The sequence below is a fragment of the Thunnus thynnus genome, chromosome 7 (assembly GCF_963924715.1).
Source record: "Thunnus thynnus chromosome 7, fThuThy2.1, whole genome shotgun sequence".
Taxonomy (NCBI): Eukaryota; Metazoa; Chordata; class Actinopteri; order Scombriformes; family Scombridae; genus Thunnus; species Thunnus thynnus.
The window spans coordinates 10,200,015-10,220,999 of record NC_089523.1 but is presented as its reverse complement, the minus strand read 5'-3'; the positions used below and the strand labels follow the sequence as shown (position 1 = coordinate 10,220,999).

The 20,985-nt window shown below is 40.0% G+C and overlaps 1 protein-coding gene and 1 non-coding gene across 7 annotated transcripts in view; one reads left to right on the top strand and one right to left on the bottom strand.

Annotated features, from left to right (window-relative positions):
• Positions 1-20,985, bottom strand: part of b3gat1a (beta-1,3-glucuronyltransferase 1 (glucuronosyltransferase P) a) — an 88,843-nt gene that overhangs the window by 57,500 nt on the left and 10,358 nt on the right. For 2 of the 6 annotated variants that reach the window (XM_067594238.1, XM_067594241.1), the window contains exon 1: positions 16,880-17,651. The exons of 1 other annotated variant lie outside the window; for it this stretch is intronic. The gene's annotated coding sequence lies outside the window, so the exon portion shown is untranslated. Of the gene's footprint in view, positions 1-5,566; positions 5,799-16,879; positions 17,657-20,985 lie in introns of those variants that run through there. 3 more of the 6 variants (XM_067594242.1, XM_067594243.1, XM_067594239.1) reach the window with 3 other exon arrangements.
• LOC137186936 (small nucleolar RNA SNORA17) lies at positions 11,165-11,307 on the top strand. The gene has a single exon (XR_010929148.1). It is a non-coding gene; the product is annotated as a small nucleolar RNA SNORA17 (small nucleolar RNA).

Here is a 20,985-nt window from a genome sequence, read left to right as displayed (position 1 = left end):
AAAGGTCTTTCCTTTGCTTGGGATAGCAGTTTTGATGGTAAAATTTTGAACTGAAGGAAACATATTTATCAGTCTAGATTGGAACATATATAGGGATGCAACAGAAGACTGATCATTGATAAAATAGTTATTTGTAAGATGAGGTACAATGTTTGAAAATGTTTCCTCGATTCCCCTTTATATTCTTTTATTTGCAGGATCTTTTATGACATCATGGCATTACATCGTGTATCATGAACTTTTAATATGCTCAGCAGCTGTTTGAATGTTTGTTGTTTTTGATGTTATGCCTGCAGATTCAGAATTTGATTTCATTGTTCTTGTATTGTTATTATTCTGCTGTTGTGCTCATTGACTGCACTGAATGACTAATACATAAAATAAAATATTGCAAAGATACTGTAATTACTGAAAATCTGCAAATACTGCACATTTTCTAACAAGCAGTATAAAATGTAAAACACGTATTAGTTTGAACAAAGTCAAAATGGAAATGTATGAAGATGGCTGAAGTGATAAAGCGATGCGTTGTGAGGGCACACTGACAGAAAGAAGGTACAAGCCATCCTGTGAGTCTTTTCACTGTAAACAACAAACAAACAAACATGGATGTCGCCTGGCCTGAGCGCTGAAATTAATATATGGCACAAACATCCTCTCATGCTGAGCCAGGAAAACAAGGTGTATAAATGTCTGTATGAGTTCCAAGTTATGTGAACATGATATGAGCAGAGCATAAGTGATATACAGCTAACGTAGTTTGCATTGCACTGTAGCCAGCTAAACCGTTAATCATGATAGCTTAGTTGTGCCTCCTCTTGGCTAGCGACACCAAACTAGGCTAGTCTTGTGTTAGATAGCCATAAAGTTTTATTTTTTATCAGTCTGGTAGTCCTACAAACAGTGATAACACCAAAGGCAAGTTTTATGACCAATCCAATTTTTTTTCTGATCATGTGATACATTGACATCTAAGTTACCACAGCTTCAATAAAACAAAACTTTAGGCTACTACCTGAGCTGATAATGTTAGTCAGTTTAAAAAGTCGGCTCAGATTAAACCAGGAAATAAACACTGAATCTAAATGATTTAGATATGTTACACACACATCACTGTAGTTCAGTGTCAGGTGTCAATGATAGTGGTCATGTGGTTGATATCAAGTAAGTCCATCAGCAATGATTTTGCAACCAAATTATGACAGTTTACTCAGTCAATCTGAGTATTTAGCTGTTTTAAAATCTCATTTGTGAAATTGCCATTGTATGAAGGGTTTTGAGGATTTTCCATCATGTAGGCCTAGTAATAATGGTAGTAGGTATCTGATATGATGCTCACTTTGGTTTTAGACATTCTAGTGGCTGGAGTATTCATGTGCAGATTATATGGTAAATCAAATCCAAACCCTCTTTCTCCAATTTTCACATTTTTAAGCAATGTGTAGCCCTCACATGCAAGAAAAAATGCATGAAAACAGTCTATTTAGGAGCATGTTTTTAAAGCTATTTTGATGGAGAGGAATCTGGGCTCAGCTCCTGATGGTTAACAGTCCAGCCAACGCAAGTACAATAGCAAATTCTTCTATTTAGTTCATATTTTCAGAGATCCAAGGGAAGAGAAATGCACTGAAAATTGATGGAATTTTGAAAATATAGCTTCTGACTTGGGATTTAGAAATGTTGTGTGAAGAAAGTAGTCACACTTCTTCTTTTTGATGCCATTCTCCTCTGAATTAGGGTTTTACATTTCTTTCCAGAAAGCAGAGAGAAGGGAACTTGACTTTTGGATCAGCTGTGAGATGGCGTTTCAATCTATTTGATTTGATGCAACAAAGCTGATGCCACATTTTTATCTCTGACTACAGAGGTGAGGATTCAGAGTGCAGATGATAGAGCAGAATTTATTCATCCATGGTGCAGTGGCCACAAAAGAGCATAATTTCATCCCAAACAAAGTTGAGAAGCAACGGAATATATTTTCTCAAATCAAAAACTTAAAAGTTGAATTGAAATTTCTTCTCACTCTTTTGTGTATGGAAATATAAACTATAATGATACTGCAGCTGTTGGGCACATTTTTCCCTTTTTCAAAAGAGAATAAAACTTTTTTGACATATTACTGGAAATGCTGTCCAAGCTTCTATGGAAAGCTGCTATGGAAATGTGTCACAGTGGAGCGCATCATAGCCCTGAATAGTCTGCAAATGCTGATACAAGAAATTTTGTTCCCCTTTGTCAACAAGATGGCATGGGTTATATATGATTATTATTTCAAACATCTGCCCCTTAACAACCTTCAATGTTTGGGAGGATCCATCGTGGCATTAAGTTTGTGTTCCACTCCGCTCTAAGTCAAGGCTAGCTAGCTAGGCTAACTAGCTTCCACACTGAAACTGATGAGGTAATAATGATGATAAAGGCCAAGGGCTGTGACACCTACAGTGTTGTTGCTGCTTTATGTATGGCTGACTTAAAAAAAGCAAAAAAAAGCCACTGTGCTGCAAACAATGACACAATTTACTGAGGTGGTCAAAAGAATTCCTGTGAAATATAAGGAAAATTAAAACTCATCATATTGCTAATTTTCCATGTTTCATCATCTGACCAGATTATTGTAAGACAGCTTCTATGACAACCACAGGTATCATCCTGGTAACAGCATCCAAGACAGCCTCAAATTTTACACAACTTGCAAATGTATCAGCTGTACATTATTGTGACCCTCACACAAACACACCACCATGAAAAGCTGACACACATAAAAGCGCACCTGATACAGAGCGGGTGTCTTACTGATTACAAACAATGTGAGACATCTCAAGGCTGCAATCCTGCTCCTCTCAGCATGGTAAATATTGTAATATTGCTCTTTCTCTCTTTACTCCTTGTTGCCTTTTCCACACAGTGTTTGCCTTTCTCGCTATTTCTCACCCACCGTTTAAACAGAAGTCTAAAGTTCATCTATATTCTGTCTTTACCTGCCCTTTGACAGCAACTAATTATACAAGAATAGCAGCAGGCAGCTCTGGCAGTGGTATTTGAAACTCAAGAAAACCACAATTTCAGTACTGTGCATGTGTAGCTGTGCTATATTAAAGGGATGGTCCACTCAAAAAAATTTGATCCAAGTGGTTATCTCTCTAGCCTTACCACAATGATTGAACATCTTGTAATGGAAGTCACAATATGTAGAAATTCACTCACTGTCCGAGCACTTATCAATCATCTTTTCAGCACTGCCTGCATGGGAATAAAACATGAGTCACACACCCAGAAATCTATATCCATTATCGTGGCATGCATGCTTTTCATTTGCAGTACGGCGTGGCTGAAGTCATATTGATTTTCATCCTTCTCTCCTGCTTTGTACATAGTGTAAGAGCTTGTTTTCTCTCTCTGTAGTTGAATTCACTATGTTAGAAACCACATTTGGACCCTACCTATCAAATGATTATCACCAATGTCACTATTATAGTGAACAGCCAAAGAGCCATGGAGTCGACAACTTCTTGTTTTATTTGAGAATGATTTTCACCACAAGCTGTTGATCATTGTCTTGTTATGTGGGTTTTTTTTTAAACTAACCACCTGGAACATGACTGAAAAAAGCATGAGCAAAGAGGATATTATTTAAACAATTATACAAAGTGCTTTTCACTGAATTATGAACTCATCATTTAACTATTTGCATTAGCAAATCACTTATCAAACATTATCAAAGACCAGAGATTTCATTGTGGAGGCTATTAGCCCAATTATACAGCACTCAGCCTGACTTCCTGTGAGCACTGTTTAAAATATTGGGCTGAAAAATGTAAGGCAGCAGTAGCAAAATCTTGTATTTAACTCTTTTACATATTTAACTTAACAACTTTAATTCAACTTAACTGATTATTTACAGTAATTGACCGCGCATTTTTTGTTCTTGTCTATTAAAGGACCAGTGTGTCGGATTTAGTGGCATCCCCTCCCCTTCCAAGTGTGCAAGAGAACCTATGGTGGCTGCCAAACTAGTGAAAAACGTGAAAGACCCTCTCTAGAGTCAGTGTTTGGTTTGTCCATTCTGGGCCACTGTAGAAATGTGGCGGTGCAACATAGCAAGCTCTGTAAGTAGATATAAAGGGCTCATTCTAAGGTAATGAAAATACAATGATTCTTATTTTAAGGTGATTATACAATAATGCAAACATGCTTATGAGTATTATATTCCATTTCTGTCAATAGATCCCACTAAATCATATACTAGTCCTTTAAATAAATGCCTCTCAAGTTTATTTTACCAATGGTAAAAAAGCATATAAAAATATTATGACTAATGTTGACACACGCACACACACACTAAATCCTTTGCAGCAAAAGGAAATGTCACCCTCACAGGGCAAATCTGGAAGCACATGAAAACAGAAGCCAGTCTTTTTCTGTGAAACGCTCGTCTGTGGAGGAATTAAGACGACCTTGCCGTTCCCCTGTTGCCTTCCTGCCCAAGGGCTTATGATCAAACACTACAACAAATGAAATTTTATGCAACTGGACACTGATAGAATGTGGTGTTTTGCCTCTAAGTATTTAGTAGCACATAAGCAACGCAGGCACTGCCGTCCCTTTGTCCTCTGTGTAAAAAAATGCTGCCAGATTCTCTTCTACTTCCCCCTTTCCCCATTCCATGACTCACCCCCTCCTGCCCTTTGGTGTGCAGACAAGACTTGAGTGACACAATCATAGAGCAATCAATTAAACACACCTCCTCTGAATGTCCCCAATGATCCCACTTGTATTTTCCTGCTGTTGTGCTTAGCAGAGAGCACCAAAGGGCTTAGCTTTGACTGTGGTAAATCCAGGTTTAAAAAAAATGTCAGCGCTGGAATCCATGGTAAAAATGAAGATACGTGATCAAAATGTAACTCTTTTGGCTGGATGGCAGTCTTTTGTCAAAGTGTAACCAAGTGCCTGAAACAAGTATTTTACTTTAAACTAATCCATCAGGAAACTATGGGCCTATGAGCAAAATCTTTGTTGAACTTCAACAGAAGAACAAAATTGCATGTTATATTGCCATGAATGAGTAAAACAGCAATCTTAATGATTATGTGATGAGAAGAAGGCCAGACTGTCACCTCCTCTCAAAGCCCCGCGCTCTCTCTGCCCTCCATTCATTCTGAGTCACTGCACGCAGCTCAGACATGCTCAACATCACACATGGCGTCCAGCCCTGCTTATCCTCTTACAGTCATCTTGGTGAAGCATGAAGGTTTTAATTGGTTAACCACAGCACTTGGAATATCAGCGGATCCGTCATTAGCCAATGAGCCAAAGACCGCGGCAGCTACAGCAGATAGTCCCTAAATTGGGCTGATGGTCATCCATGCTCGTACTGTAATTTTCTTTGTCACCAACTACAGTTAAAGGTGCCTTCCATTACCCATCAGTTAATGCATGACTGCCTGCTACACAGTCCTTGTCTTGTTTGTCTTTGACTGGAAAAAGGTTTTCTTAGCAGTGATTGTTAAGTGGTAAGTACCCAATTTGTCAGATCCCATAACCAACATTTGATTTGAGAAGCACTGACCCTGATTGCAGTGGTGGGCGAAGCAGCTCCGTGCATCAGAAGAGGACACAGCTCTGTTCTCAGCCAAAAGCGCAGCTTGGTCTCTTTCTCTGGGTCTTTGAATATGAGCGTGTCAATACAGCCATTGCACACGGCTGCATATGCCCCTCTGGCATGATTCCTCCCCGACTGAATCGATTCAGGCTCTGTTTATCTCATTAGCTTGTAGCGTGTAATCAATCACACAAGGGCATTTGTTTCGGGCCTCCAACCCACTGCGTATTATAACTCAACTCCCTTCTTTCAGTGTGAACATTGTTCTGTCTACAGTTATCTTTAGCAATGACGCTACACTGAGCTGCATGTAACTGAGCAGAGCCTACTGGCATTCATTCAAATGATCTAGTGATTCAATGATATTGAGTTTTATGATGTCAGTGCAGGCAAAGTACAAAAGACAAAACATATTTGGAAAACATCAGACACACACCTGCACTCATTATTAAAAAATGAATAAATAAATTTAAAAAATTTGAAATCAGCTCTCAGAGGAGTAATTAACTAGGTGCTCATTGTGTCTGCATTGTGTCTGCACTACCCTAAAAAACAACTTCCTCTTTTATTCTGTTCATTAAATCCCAAAAAGCTTGAGCTAACATCCATTTCCCATTATTTCATGAGGTAATATCATAACAAATTTGATCACTGAAGTTGGCAAATGGCAAAATTAGGTATCAGTGTGGTAGAATTGAGAGGATTAATCACTCCAATTTCAGTTAAAGTGTTTTTGCTAGTTGACAAAAGTTGTGTTTGTGAGTCCTATCAGGTCCACAGATGTACGAGCACTGGATACCATCAAACTCAGCGTGGCTACAGCAGGGACTCCGCCTCAGGCCAAGGAGCTAATGCTGCCTTTGCCAATTTCACTGAGCCACTTTGATCACCATACAGTACTTTACACGAACCAACCCATCACACAGATGCATCACCAGGCAGGACAAACAGTTATTACGCTGTCGGAGATACCTAAATGGCATTTAATGGAACTACCACTTCATCTACTCAGCAGTGGTTCACAGTAGCAATTTGCAACAAGTGTCTCTGGCAACATACTTTTGCTCTGTTCCCTCTGCACTACATGAAGATGAGGTAGACATAAACAAGACATTCACTTCAGTCTCTTATGGGAGCAAAATGATTACAATACTGATTCATTTTCACTGAAATCCTCTCAAACTGTACTAGAGTTTTGAAGGGAGACAATGTAATGGGTCCCTTGGTGCACTGCTGTGTCATTCTGTTAAAAACAAAACTAGATAGTCATTCAAAAAACAATTGTCAGACAGAGAAATGAATATACTTGAAATACTTGGTGTTGATAGCTTATAGTTATATCATTGAGTTTTGGCCTGTAATGTGCTGATGTTGGGTCAGATCAGTGCACTTTTAGTCTGAAAACACCGCAGGATAATCATCACAGAGTTTCTTCAACCTGATAAACAGTGTCTGAGATACTGTGTAGTGCTAATCAAATGGATGAATCAGGACAACCAAATAAATGGAAGAAGTTCAATCCATTTTGATGGCAAAACTTATTGCTGGTTTTACAGCAGTTAATGATATTTAACTTATTTGTTATCTGAAGCCCTTTGATTGCAAATGGTAACCATTTCACCACTGCCCTATCCTAAAGGTCTCTATATTTTATTTTTTTATCAATCACAGCATCAAAATCTTTCTGCAGCCAATTTTAAAGGTCATCCAAAAGCAGGATGACAATGATTCAAGCAGTGAATCCATATTCCAATTACATATCGTGCATTCAAATGTTTGCCTTACAGTAATATGAACATGAAGGGCATGTTAGAGGAAGCATTAATGCCCAGTTGATACAAGCTACAGATTTTGTACAATGAATGCATAAGTTATTGCTTCACTTCTGCTCTACTAATTCCCACATACTATCTTATGATAATGTTCACAGCCATCATATAGTCAGATGATACAGACAGGCTCAGTAGCTGTAGCCTAAGGGGCATCGTGATGCAGCCCTTAGGACTGCATATGTAAACTGCATATCAAAACTGATGGCTAGCATTAAATACAGAGGGCTGAGGATGGGCATCTGTCAGTTGGCAATGTTGTAAAATCAAAATGTATTTCTATTTAAATGTATAAATTGTCTTGTGTGTGCACTCTATCAGTAGAACTTAGGAAACCACTCAGTAAAGTCCACCTTATTCACAATTTCTTTGGTACACAGACATTATTTATGAAATTATTATGAAAACGATTACGAGCATGGACTGTTTAAGCTCTATTTTATGAATCTGTATTTTACAGTTCGTTCACAGTAATTAATTCTTATGGCTTAGCAAATTAATGATGGTGCAGGGCAGGTCAGTCTTGCTGCTCACTCTTATAAAACTATTAATTAAAGCCTAAAGCAAAAGAAGATAAACGCGCACGTGTACTGCTCCAATAGGGTCACCTTGTTCTTTATAAACTTTTGACATTAAATCAACTTTGAAAATTTGTTGGATTTTTGACATCCAAACACACAACAAGGCACATCGAAGAGGTTTCCTTTTCCTCATGAGCAGGAGGGATTGAGAGGGTTTGTCAGGGAAAATAATGCATGTCACTGGGAGTCCAGGAAAATAAGAACAGACTGCACTGGTTTAAACACACTTTTTAGTGGTATATTAGCACAACTTCTTGGCATTCATGTGGAAAACAGGGACACTGTGCCTTCATTGCCAGTGTGCCTGTGTGATTCAGAGATGCAACACAGAGAGTGTGAGGTAATTGGCGCCTGGTGCACATGAAATGTCATGCAAACAATGACAAGAACAATAACAACCGGCTAGCTAGGGCCTGTCATCTCTCACGCCTCAACACAACTCTTGACACTGTTTGGCAGCTCTGAAGTGCAGAAATGCTGAGGCTTCTTTTGCACATTCAATTCTCCTACCGCTTCCACCTGTCAGTCACACACCTTTAAACTTCCACGCAATTAATTTAGGTAATTTATGGCCTTGACAGGAGTTGGATGTTTGGAAATACTAAACAAGACCCGCAGCATTGAAGTGGAATATAAATAAATTCCTCTGGCTGCATTGACACATTTCTGTCTTTATTTGCTCTGATTTGAGCTTCGCCTTTGCTGTGTTGGTATTGTTGGTCTGGAAATGTAAATATAACACAGAAGGAGAAAAAAACATTTATTAATATTTAATCTAGAGTAATTCCCTGCCGCAAATGAGTGTTTATCCATCTCACTCAGTCAAAACAGTCACAACTGCTGCCTACATTACCTAGTAACTCCAAATAGGAAAACCAGACAGCCCTCTCTGTGCCAATCCTATTTCATAGTGTGTAACAAGGATGATTGCACCATGGCAGAAAATGAGTTCAGCACATTCAGCATCGATGGATAAAAAAAAAAACTGTCATGGTTTTAATAGTGTTTTCATGGGGTAGATTAGTAAATCAGATTGGTCTCAGATCTAGAAAATCATTTAGAAAATGGATGCTGTAATGCACTAACCCTGGCATTTCTTCTTATTTTGCAGTCATCAGCTCTTTGCAGAGGTCTAGAGGTACAGCTTACGCAACACTGGCGGACTGAGATGCAGGAGTGGAAGGTGTGCAGTCGGATTTGGATGCATCGCTCTACTATAAACTACTTTCAACTCCCTCCATCCTTGACAAGTCCCTCAATCACTTTTATTAGATTTCAAAATCATGAGAGAAAGTGGGAAATAAATCCTATGATAACTTTATTTCTTTAGTAAATTGACCTTATGTGTGCTTGTGCCTCTAGTTAGACATGATGCTTACAACCATTTTAATGAAATTAGAGGCATTTGCATGTAACGCAAAAACAAAAACACTCTCTCCAACTGTCTACCACTGTGAAATGGGGTGTAATTACCTCTCTTGTTCCTCTTAAAGATTTCTGTGTTTTTGACAATTAACATCAAACCTTTTAAGAAGTACATCCCATTTCAACATCTCAATGAACTCGACTATCAAATAACAAGTAGTTATCTAAACATTCATCCATCCAAACCAGAGAGCCTACAGACATAATTTATGTCTTACAAACAGAGATCCTGTATGTTCCAGTAATAACACCAGAACAGTTCCTCTTGTCAAGATTAGAATCTGAAATTGAGTCTGTTGATGAATTCCTATACCTTGGCAGCATCATTATCACTGACAATTAAAACATCCAAAGGGCATCAACGCCCTGCTCGACATTTACACAATACATCATGAAAACAAAGATGTAACTTCCTACAAAAAAAAGTAAAGTCTGTGCTGTGATACATTATGTGTCTGAAACTTGAGGGTGAACAATGATGACATGTCTAAAGTCGATACTTCTATAACCGATGTCTGTACAACACAAGGAGCATCACCACAGTATCAACCTATCAAGGAGAGAAGATTCACTCATTTTTCATAACAGAGTGAAAGCAGGGCAGCACTCTTCATCTCATTGATACTAGTGAAATAATTAATCAAGATGTGATTGCAGAAAATTCTTGAGTCGAGTAAATTTACATTATAAAAGGTGGAATTATCATATTTTTCTGTGTTTCTGATTAAGAGAAATAGTCTTTATGCTATGTTTTCTTTATTCAGGAGTTGGATATCTAGGTGTTGAGATGTAAACTTTTGTCCAGTCGTTGATTCATTGAGCACATTTCATGTCAGATACATCGACCTGGACTGCTGGTGCAACTGGGTGGGTGCGCGCGCTGAACGACACTGTGTGGGTAATGGTGATTTCTTTCATTGGCCAGTGTTGTGTTTGAGAAGTTACTGGAATAACATCCCAGCATGTCCATAAGGTGATCGTCATAGGGGTGGACGGACACTTAGTTCTCGTTAAAGCTGAGGGATTTACAACAAAGCCTCAAGGATTTTCTCAAGAGGGTAATTGAGAGAGCTTGTTTGTGCCTCAAAACCAGGATTTATTTCTTTGTTGTGCAGCGTGTTTGCCATCGCTGTTGCCTAATCTGTGAGTAATTATGTTAGCGATCCTTAGAATGTCTGGATGTTTATCACAAAACATAGCTCATAGAAAGATTTACTGCCAAAACTCTACATATTCGGTAGACTCAGCGGTGGATAGAGCTGACTTTGTCGAGAAAAATCCTATAATCATCAATGGTCTTCAGGTTGGCTGACACAGAAATCACTGCAGAGCAAGTTTGGTAACTTTTGTGCACATTTTTCATCTGAGTCACACATCTTGTATTACTTTATTTTGGATGTCAGCAGAGATTTTTTGACATCATACACATCCAGCGTACTGCGTTTCCCTGTTTAATCTAAAACAGACGTCAACCACAGTGTTCACAGCAGTGTTCTGTCAAGTCACATCAGCATTGTGAGGACAGCGATGATAAGGGAAGACCTCTATCATTACATGAAATGATCGTGTCAACCTCCTGACCTCACCCACCTCATATTAGGCAGAACACAGTACGCTATAGCCTCACAGTGAGCTCCATGCAGCTCCTACTTCACCGTAGACACAAGCTGCGACATCACCACCACGCTGATTATAGGTTAAGCTCATTTTGCCATGAAGGACAGAGTAGAGCTCTTCCTGTCTGCTCTGTTATGCTATGTAATTGTAACACTCAAAGAAAATGTCTGAAGGTAGGTGAGAGTGGAGAGAGGAAATAAGTCTCCACTCTGCTCTCGGTCACTGTGTGTGGCAGAATGTACAGTAATTTGACAATGGGGGACGTAAAGCTCAGGCAGCTTGGCTTATTTTTTATGCCTGTAGATATTGTAGACTGCGTCTTTGTGTGTGTGTGTGTGTGTGTGTGTCTGTGCCTGTGTATATGCAGTGCACATAATATATGCCTCCAGTAACGTTTTTGCTCCGTCTCCTATTCTCCAGCAGGCCTGATGAATTTGAGCACAACTGATACCACACTGCCAGCTGTCCCAAATACCTCCTTTTTCTAACATAGCAGGCTGCCCCCTGGGACCATGGGTAACCACAAATACACATAATGAGATTATACAAAAAAAAATTCATCAAGAAAAAGGGGAAACTTATTTCAGTCGTTCAGCATTACTGATTGAACCAGTAAACAGCATTACAAGCCTTAGCAACAAATCCCTGTGAAACAAAAACGATGCTGTTCATTTGATTTATATATTTTATTAATATATATTAATTCGATTGAGGTTCAGACCAACGTGTTCAGCAGATTCAAAACAGAAATTGTTAGCAAATGTAGTCATTTGCTGAAATGTTACATGTTTGCAATAAAATCTTAAATAATTAAAAACCAAATTACAGAAAACTAAGGACATTTCAGCTTTCATTTGAGGAAGGGGTCTGCTGGCTGAATTTATTTATGGCCATGAGGAAATCATAATAGCATTAACAAAAAAGAGCAATAAAACCCAACAGTCTTCACTCACACATTGCTCACAGTTTTAAATGAACAATAACATTTGAGAAGACTTTCTGGCTCTTTTAACATGGTGTTTCCATTGAATTAATTTTCATAAGAGAGTTTGACTTGAATTATACGAGGTGGATTGTTCAGAGTCATAACACAAGCAATCACAAACAGCATGCACAAAGAGACAGACACACCAATAAACGGCCGCGTAATTCTCAAATTCAAACAAATCTTGCAGAAAAATAGAAGATTGACCAAAACAGAATAACAGACGCTCACTTATGAGTCTAGAAACAATGAAAAACTAAACATTTGTTCAAATCCAGCTTGAATTTGACTATAATCACACCATGCCTCTGATTTTAATGTGGTTGATCGCGACTCCTATACTGCCTCACGACTTTCATAATAGTATCCCACCCATCCCCTTCTTATAATCCACGGTTTTCAAACCTAATTTGCCATTTAAGTGAGTGGTGATGTCCTGCACTGTGATTATACATGGCAACCTTGCTGAAATTGCTGAAACAAGTCAGAATGAATTCAACAGCCACAGCAGTTTGACGGAATTGAACATCTAATTATCCTGTGTTGCCGGTCACTCCAAGCTGCTCTGACGTACCTCGGGCAAACAACTGCTGTCCCTGGAGGGGAAGAAGCTGCCGGAGAGAAGGCAGGGAGCCTCTGCCAGCATGAGTCTGTGGAGCGCAGTTTATTCTAATTCCTCAGCAGGACAGTAATGAGCCAGGATAGTGGCAGTCTTAATGGGCAGCCAGACAGATTTTATGCGCCCCATGGAGTGTAATCCACAGAGGTACAACAACACTGCTGCAAGGCCCAACAGATTGTTCTTAGTCTTCATTGTACTTTAACTTTGCTTCTTAGCTGTCCATTAGAGAGGGCATGTACCCAGTACGGTTTAAGCCCCTGCCTTTAGGACCGCTGCAGGCTGCAGTCAAGCCATACCATCACATACTTTCATACAATTTAGACTCTGGCTTTTGACAGAATGGCTTATATTTACTGTGTTTGTTACGAGCAACCATTCCTTATTAATGATCTTGCTTCCCTCTAATTTTGATTCATACCGTCTGAACGAAATCAAATAACACGTGAAAGAGGATAATAGTTTATCATTAACATCCAGGACTTCTAAGGGAATTCGCAAGCAGAGGTGGGGAACTCATTTGAGAAATTTATAAAAGTTAAAGAGCCAATTATTTTTGGTTTTTACTTTTCAAAACATACAAACAAAAAAATCTCTTTACTTTTTATTACCGAAAGCATTTTATGAGTTGTTCTTGTTGCAAGTGGACCTCTTACTATAAACTGCATGATATGCATATTGATGCTGCAGGAAAAGCAACAACTTTTGGATGCATGGGGGTATAAAATCATTTTAATCAATCTGGTCTTCTAGTCCTCATATTTTTTAATAAAAATTGATCAAACTGAAAGTTTCAACGTTCATTTATTAAGCACTTTGAATGCAATATCTTGATCCTTTTGGTATGAGTCAGCCAATCTACGCTTCACTGTGAATACATAATAATCATTGCTTCCTAATATAAGAGTTTAAAATGCTGTAGTACAAAAATACTTCCATGTAAGTATTTTGCATGCGTTTGCAGCAGACAGCATGAATACATGAAACTATATTATATAGCACTTGTCTACTGACAACATGCAACCCTTATGATTCAGGTTAAGACTGTAGAAGACTTAGTAATATAACCTCAAAAAGATCAGGCTGCTGTGGCATCACTCTAGGAAGCAGTCAGTGGTAAATATTCATGATCATGAAGATTTACCGGGGAAAATGTTCCTCCAGTAATCACTGCACCTGTTTTCCTTACACATGCTGCACATGACAGCAGAGAGTGGTTCCTGAGGTGGAGTGTGCTTTTCCAATGCCTACATTTACAAGATGTGAGAGGCTGTGTGTGTCAGCTATTCCAGTTATTTGCACCTACTGTATTGTACTATCCTACACTAAGCACATACTGTATACACTTCATTCTGTGGGTTGTTCAGCCATATAGACTATCTATTGTGCGTGATAAAGGCGATGCTTTATTTTCTACTTCTTCGCACCTCTGTTGCCTAAGGCTGGACAGCTCCGTGAGTGAATCTGCAGAGCAGCCCAGTTACCTTCAAACACTGTAACGACATCAAACATAAGTGAATTTTGCCCAGTTGAGTGAGGTTCAAAAAACTGTATCTGCGAACTCTCAGTGTAGGTAGATGTGCTTTATACGCACCCACACGCTGCCCTCTGTTTCTAAACCTCCGCAGCCTTGTCAATAGCTTTCAAAACATTTGTGCACAGCCTAATTCCTCCGTCTTGTCAGGCTTCATACACATTATTACACTGTGCAATGATGTGTGAAATGCTGTTCAACTATCAGTGATGAACAGTACATGTGTACTCCACATGTATGGACATGCAACACCTGCATCCAGAAGATGTATCCCCGTTTTATAATGTATGTTTATTATAATGTTTATGGTGTTCACTGTAGGCTTGAATGGTGTTTCTTTATTAATGCATTAAAGATAATAATATGCTGTTATAATTAGAGCTGCAATGATTAGTCCATAAATCAATTAGTTGCCAACTATTAAATTAATCGGTAACAATTTTAATAATTGATTCATAGTTTTGACTCATTTTTAAGAAGAAAACTTTCAAATTATCTGATTCAAGCTTCTCAAATGTGAATATTTTCTGGTTTCTTTAGTCTTCAATGATAGTAAATTGAATATCTTTGGGTTGTGGACTGTTGGTCAGAATGAAACAAGACATTTGAGGATATCACTTTGGGCTTTGCAAAACAGTGATCAAATTTTTTTTTTACCATTTTCTGACATTTTATGGACCAAATGATGAATAAAGAAAATAATCGACAGATTATTTAATGAAAATAGTTAGTTGCAGCCCTAGATACCATGCATTTTTTAAAGAATTTGTGCCAAATCATAAACATGTTACAAGTATGCCTTAGATCCATTCTATTTTATTCTATTCCATACTGTAACTCATGAGTTACAGTGACATAAATACAGCCACATCATGTGTGTATTTCTGGCCCCTCAGCACATTGTGTATTGTACGGCCGAGGCGAGGGGGTATCCATGAACACAGAACGAAATGACAAGCCGTCCGCTTCCATAAATGAGATCTGTATGCTATTTGCTGACATTGCCAGACTGAGCATAAACTAAATATATACATGGTCAAAGAGTGCAGTGCAACAGAAGCATGCTAACACCCATGTGAGAAACAGCTGGGGACACACACGGCTTCATTGCATGTGAGTATAGCTTACTGTGGGCTGAGAAACAGGCACCAGGTGTTGCTGCCATCATGTATTGTAGGAACACCGTGGAACAGATGAGGAGAAGTTTAAAAAAGGGGGGGGGGGGGACACAAACAGTCGATTCAGTTGTCTGTGGAGGAATTCATGTCACTCAGCGTCTTATATATTTCCCAGTGTGGATTAATCACAGCCCTGCAGTGTCCACAGGTTTAGGATCATTTGAGTAACAAAATAACGTTTTTGGATACTGCTTTTCTCTGACATAGAGGCTTGTTTGTGAAAATATGAGCCAGAGAGAAACCATATTTACGCAATATGTCTGATGTCATGATGGGTGTCAGCGTGCTGTGACTGGACCAGTCAGAACTTCCAGGCAGAGTTAGTCTGATGTGCCTTGACACATGAGTAAGGATTTAGGATTGGAGCCCAGACCTTTGGCACTGTAACCACACTGTGCAAGATTTTCCACTGGGACTACTGAGCGACCCAGCTCACTACACAAATACAGTACATATAATTAAGCACTGAACCCTGCAATATCAATATTGCCAACGCACGTTTAACATGCACACAAAGACTGCTGCTTCTGTTTGACATAACAGTAATATTACTGTTGTGTTTCCTACCGTTGACATGCACACCCGAATTATCATAAAAGCCAAAACATGCCATCACGAAAGTAGAGACAATGCACTATTGTCTCTTCTCTCCATGAATAGGGAGGAGAGTTGCTTGTGCACCTGTACTGGTCAAGAGAACAACCACTAACACCGCAAAGAGCCGTGGTTTCCAACAGTAGGTAGGTGTCAGAAATGAGAAAGTACAGCCCACTTAACTTCAACTCAAGCTTTCCTTTTCTCAACCCAATGACCCTTTTTTGTTCGCTTCTGTGGACAAGTTGTTATTTTTTATCTGGAAGGTAGAGTGCGGCTCCCCAGGGTCACCAGTGAAAGTGCTCTGTCAGACTTTGCTTGAGAAAACACGCACTGCATTTTGTTCTATCCCTCAATTTCACTTCTTTTTTTTTTTTTTGAGTCTTCATATATTTTATTTCTTTCACAGGATTTTTTTAATGTTCTCTATAGGAGATCAAACTCATATTTTATGAAAAAGCGAATTGAATTTGCATTTATCAGCTAAACCCTGCTGAATCTAAATTCTAATTGGAGCCTCTCTTCAGCTCTGCTGGTCAGTCGAGAGAAAATCTCTCTGTGCCCTTCCGCTATCTCAGCACCCAAATGCTCATCATGAGGATTATCAGCAATTCTTTTCATCAGTCCGACACTGACTCCTCTTCTACCCCCAGCTCACACTGCCTCTCTGCAGCATGCAACATGCATAGATTTTCCCTCTCACTTCCACCGAGCTGCTGTACACAGCGACCCAGGGACAAAGATGGCAATCTCCCCACTGCTGTTCCAAGCCTGATCAGCATGGAAATTGGTTCATCTCTGTCACAAGCTCATGTGCATGCTTTCAAGTGCCTCTCGGATGTATATCTAACCCTGCCGGCCAATCAGGCAGAGAAAAAAAAAGGAAGATAAAGTGGTATTATTATTATTATTTTTTACCTCATTCAGAGACTTCAGTGTGTGACTGCTATTCCCAGCGCATGCGGCAGAAGGACTCCCATTCATTCTAGAAATCCTGTTTTTGTCCCTGCTGTGTGTTGTCCCCCCCTTCCTCTTCCTTGTCCCTTGTCGAAAGAGAGGCAGCATTCAAAGCATCCCTTTCTTTTATTCTGCCATGCCAGCTGACACCCGCCTTCATGCCTTGGATGATGGAGATAAAAAAAGAAAGGGATATAAAGCCAGGAGAGGACTCAAGCTCCCAGGATTTATTTTCCTCCCTTCTCTCTCTCCTCTTCTTGCGCTCACACACGCTGAAACAGGCGCATGAGGGGGGGGTTGGGGGGGGTGAGCGTCAGAGTGGCAGCGATGTATGTGTTTTGCTCTGTGGCTCTTCACCTCTTCTTTCTCTTGTTCTCCCTCCTTCCCTTCTCCTCGCTTCCTCTCTTTGTATGTATCTCTCTCTGTGTCACTCTGTCTCTCTATCCGCGGCTCGTTGGATCACACAGAAGCAGGCTGCATGCTCTGTCGTGACGGGTGAGACGGCTCTACGCGCGCAGAGACATCTGTGAATGTGCTTATGCTGGGGGACTAAAGTAGCCTCTTAGCTGAGATTGAGACCACCCCTCCTCCTCTTCCCTTCCAGAGATGGGCTTTCTAATGGCATGTACCATTAAAGCTCGGAGCAGGGTGGGCTGCAGCACTGAAAAGAGAGAGGGGGATGGAGAGAAAAGGAAAGGAGGAGTTGCTCAGAGAGAGGGAGATGGGAATGTAGAGAGAGGAGGGAGATGATGGGGAGAGAGGTGTTGAAGAAGAAGAAGTGGTCCAAGGCAGAATGAAAGAAAAAGTCCAGGAAAAGATTATTAGTCACCTCACCCTGTTTGTTTTTTGTGATTCCTGTTTTCTCCTTGTTAATATGTCTGTACAGTCAGTTTAGTAAGCAACATACAGTACTGCGCTGAACTGAGCTTTCCTGTTACATGTCAGTTTCCTTTGCAGTTTGATGCATACATGACCACACTGCACAGATCCTTCATCCCTGATAAAGACGTTTGAAGAGAACAGCTTGGACATATGCAGAATCACTGTATAAGACAAGAGCATATGTTGGTTTTGGCAGCGGTGAATTAATTCTGGAAGAGCTGCAACTGTGTCACAGATAAAGCATTACCGTGTGCATGACTGAATGCACAATAGCACACATGCAGAGACATATTGTGGAAAGTGGGTGGAATGAACAAAATTCTGCATGCGCAGACAAAGGTCATATTGTTGTTCAGGATAATAGAACATCCAGAATCTCCAGATGCTACCGTGGCTTCAGTGATTGGCAGAGACTACCCTAATGCCAGTTCCACTGCAACATTTCCATCCCCTGAAAAGTGCAACATCTAATTTCAGGCGTCACTGAATAAAGAGCCTGTCTGCTGTGGAGGTGAGACAGCGTCTGGTGTGAGGATCAAAAACATCACCTTGGCCAGCTCACCTCCTCTGAGCCTGGAGACCAGACCTGGCTCTCTGAGGGGCTCTGCCAGGAGGACTGGAACATGGAGGTGGCCTCATCTGCTGGAGGGAACTACGGTCCTAGACATTACACCAGGAAAAATAAGACCACAGGGAGAGGCAAGGAGTGTATCACATGCATGAAAATGAACCAACTAATACACAGACATCTCTACACATTTGTGTTTTTAATTATGTGTGATATATTAAACCCCTCAGACTCTTTTGCCCTTACATTATGATGAAAAAAAAAAACAGGCAGTAGCCAAGAGGGATTTGAAATCACTAAATTGCTGTTTAGAGTATGGCCACTAATATGATGTTGTGCACGAGTCTGTAAGCCTGGAGAATAACCTGAAGAAAATCCCTCAGATGATCTAACGGCTGCGTGCGACATTTCGCTGCAAAGTGTCATGTGGTATTTTGAGCTTCAGTCTGTCAGTCGGCCTGGACTCTCATGACTTGAGCTACTGAATCAAAAAAAAAAGAAAAACACAAGCGTGTGACACAGGGGTTTGACAGATTAATTTACTGGAAACGATGAGTGTTCCACGGCAGCTTTATCATAGGTAGAAACATGGAAAATTTGGCTGTTGGATGGTACAAGGATGATTCAGCATCAGATCTGATCAGGGTGTATTTGAGAAATAGACAGTCATACAGTATATTTTCAAGCTGTGTTGGTATTACTGTTATTGTGAAACTGCAGTAAAGCACATCGTAAAATAGAAAGGATTCAGTTTTAGTTTATGTGCAAAGGATTGACTGCCTTTCACTCTTTATATTTGCCTGGATGCAAAAACACTCTTCTTATAGCAGCACATTCTTCTTCCTTCAGGAAACCTGATTTTCTGGACAACAACATGAACATGAAAAATGCCTCAACAACAAAGAGCAACCATCCATACAGTAGATCAACAGTATTAATTTCCTGTTAGGGCAACATGTTGACTTCACATTGTTGCTTGCTGGAATTCAATCACAGCCTTGTTTCTTTCTGCGTGAAGTGGTGTTGGTCTCATGTGCAGGTCAGGTGTCCTGAAGACTCTAAATGACCCATCAGTGTGAATGTGAGCTTGAGTGTGTTTGATATATGAATCCTTTGAAACATGTAAAGAGCTATAAATAAACTTGATTTGACTATTCAGCTTACGAACAGAACATGATGGCACACACAGTGCCTTTGCTGACACACTGCATAGCCGCAGAGTGAAGGTCATGTGTGTCTGGTCAATATATCAAGAATCCACCTTAAGACTTGATCGTCTGATTTATTAGCCGCTGTCAATCCTTTCTAGGGACATATGCTGTTTGTACAACTTGAGCATGAAGCAATGAGGTGCTTTGTATTTGTGTGTGTGTGTGTGTGTGTTTAAAGTATGCCATATATGTCTTAAATCTTTCAGAGCCGTACCATGCGCTGTGGGTGGTGCCTCTTCCCCTTTTGGAGGAGGATGATTTTTTCCCACAAGCCATCTGGTGCGTCTTTTCAGGCCTAATAAGAGGAAAACAGAGAGGCATTGGAGTTCAACAGATGATAGAGATGGGAGTTGAGTAGGCCAGCGCACGCATGCACGCACGCACACACACACACCCACACACACATACACACATACGCAGAACAAGGGCAACAGATGGAAGGGGCCCTTATTTGCTGCTGGTGCTGGAGCCAGGCCCGGTGGGCAGGCCCCACTGGCCTCATTGGGGGTCCATTGATATCTAATGTTCTGACAGACTTTGAAGAAGTGAGCTGCATCCAGACAATGTAATTCCACTTTGCCTGGCAAACTAGACACACTCTGGGAATTGTTACACAAATGCATTTCTTTGGTGGATGATAAGTGGAGTTATCATCTATTCCAAACCACTAAAAATCAATTTTGAAATAAAAGCATTCATCAGTCAGTATCAGTGAAACAGAGTACGCTGCATTTAAAAGTGTTATCAGTGTGCCTTGTTACCTACTATTTGAGATATACAACAATTTATTTGAAGAATGTGCTAAGAATGATTTATTTAAAATCAGATGCCTTTTTTCTGCATTAAGAAGAGACTATCCACAAACAGCAAAGATTTGTTTTCTTCTCCATATATCCTACATTGTATGTCATACTATGCAAAAAAATTGTATTCCAACACATGATCATGACATAGCGACATGACAAAAACATGCTCTTATATACACACTTGTCCTGCCTTTTCTCTTCCACTACAGATATATGGGCGCAAAACAAACTACATTTAATAAAAACCAGCAACATACATGTCAATAGAACAGGAAACATCTTTTAAATTTCCCTGTGTCCCTGTGTGAGAAAAACTGTTCTCTGCCGTGTCTAAACAATTACAGTGATTATCTTTCCCAGGGTCCCTTTTTTCATCAAATTTAGTTGTCAGAAGCTTCCTATATTCAGTCAACGGTGCCAACACTTTCACGCAATTGTGTTTTTCATGTCTTGCAGGATGGCCTCGAGGCACGCACTTACCAGGGAAGAGGAACGACAGAGTGAGAATGGAAAAGGGTAGTGTCAGGGCTATGTCAGACACAATTATGCTAATTCTCCGAGCTGCATACAAGAGAGTGTAAATATGTATGTTTGTGACCA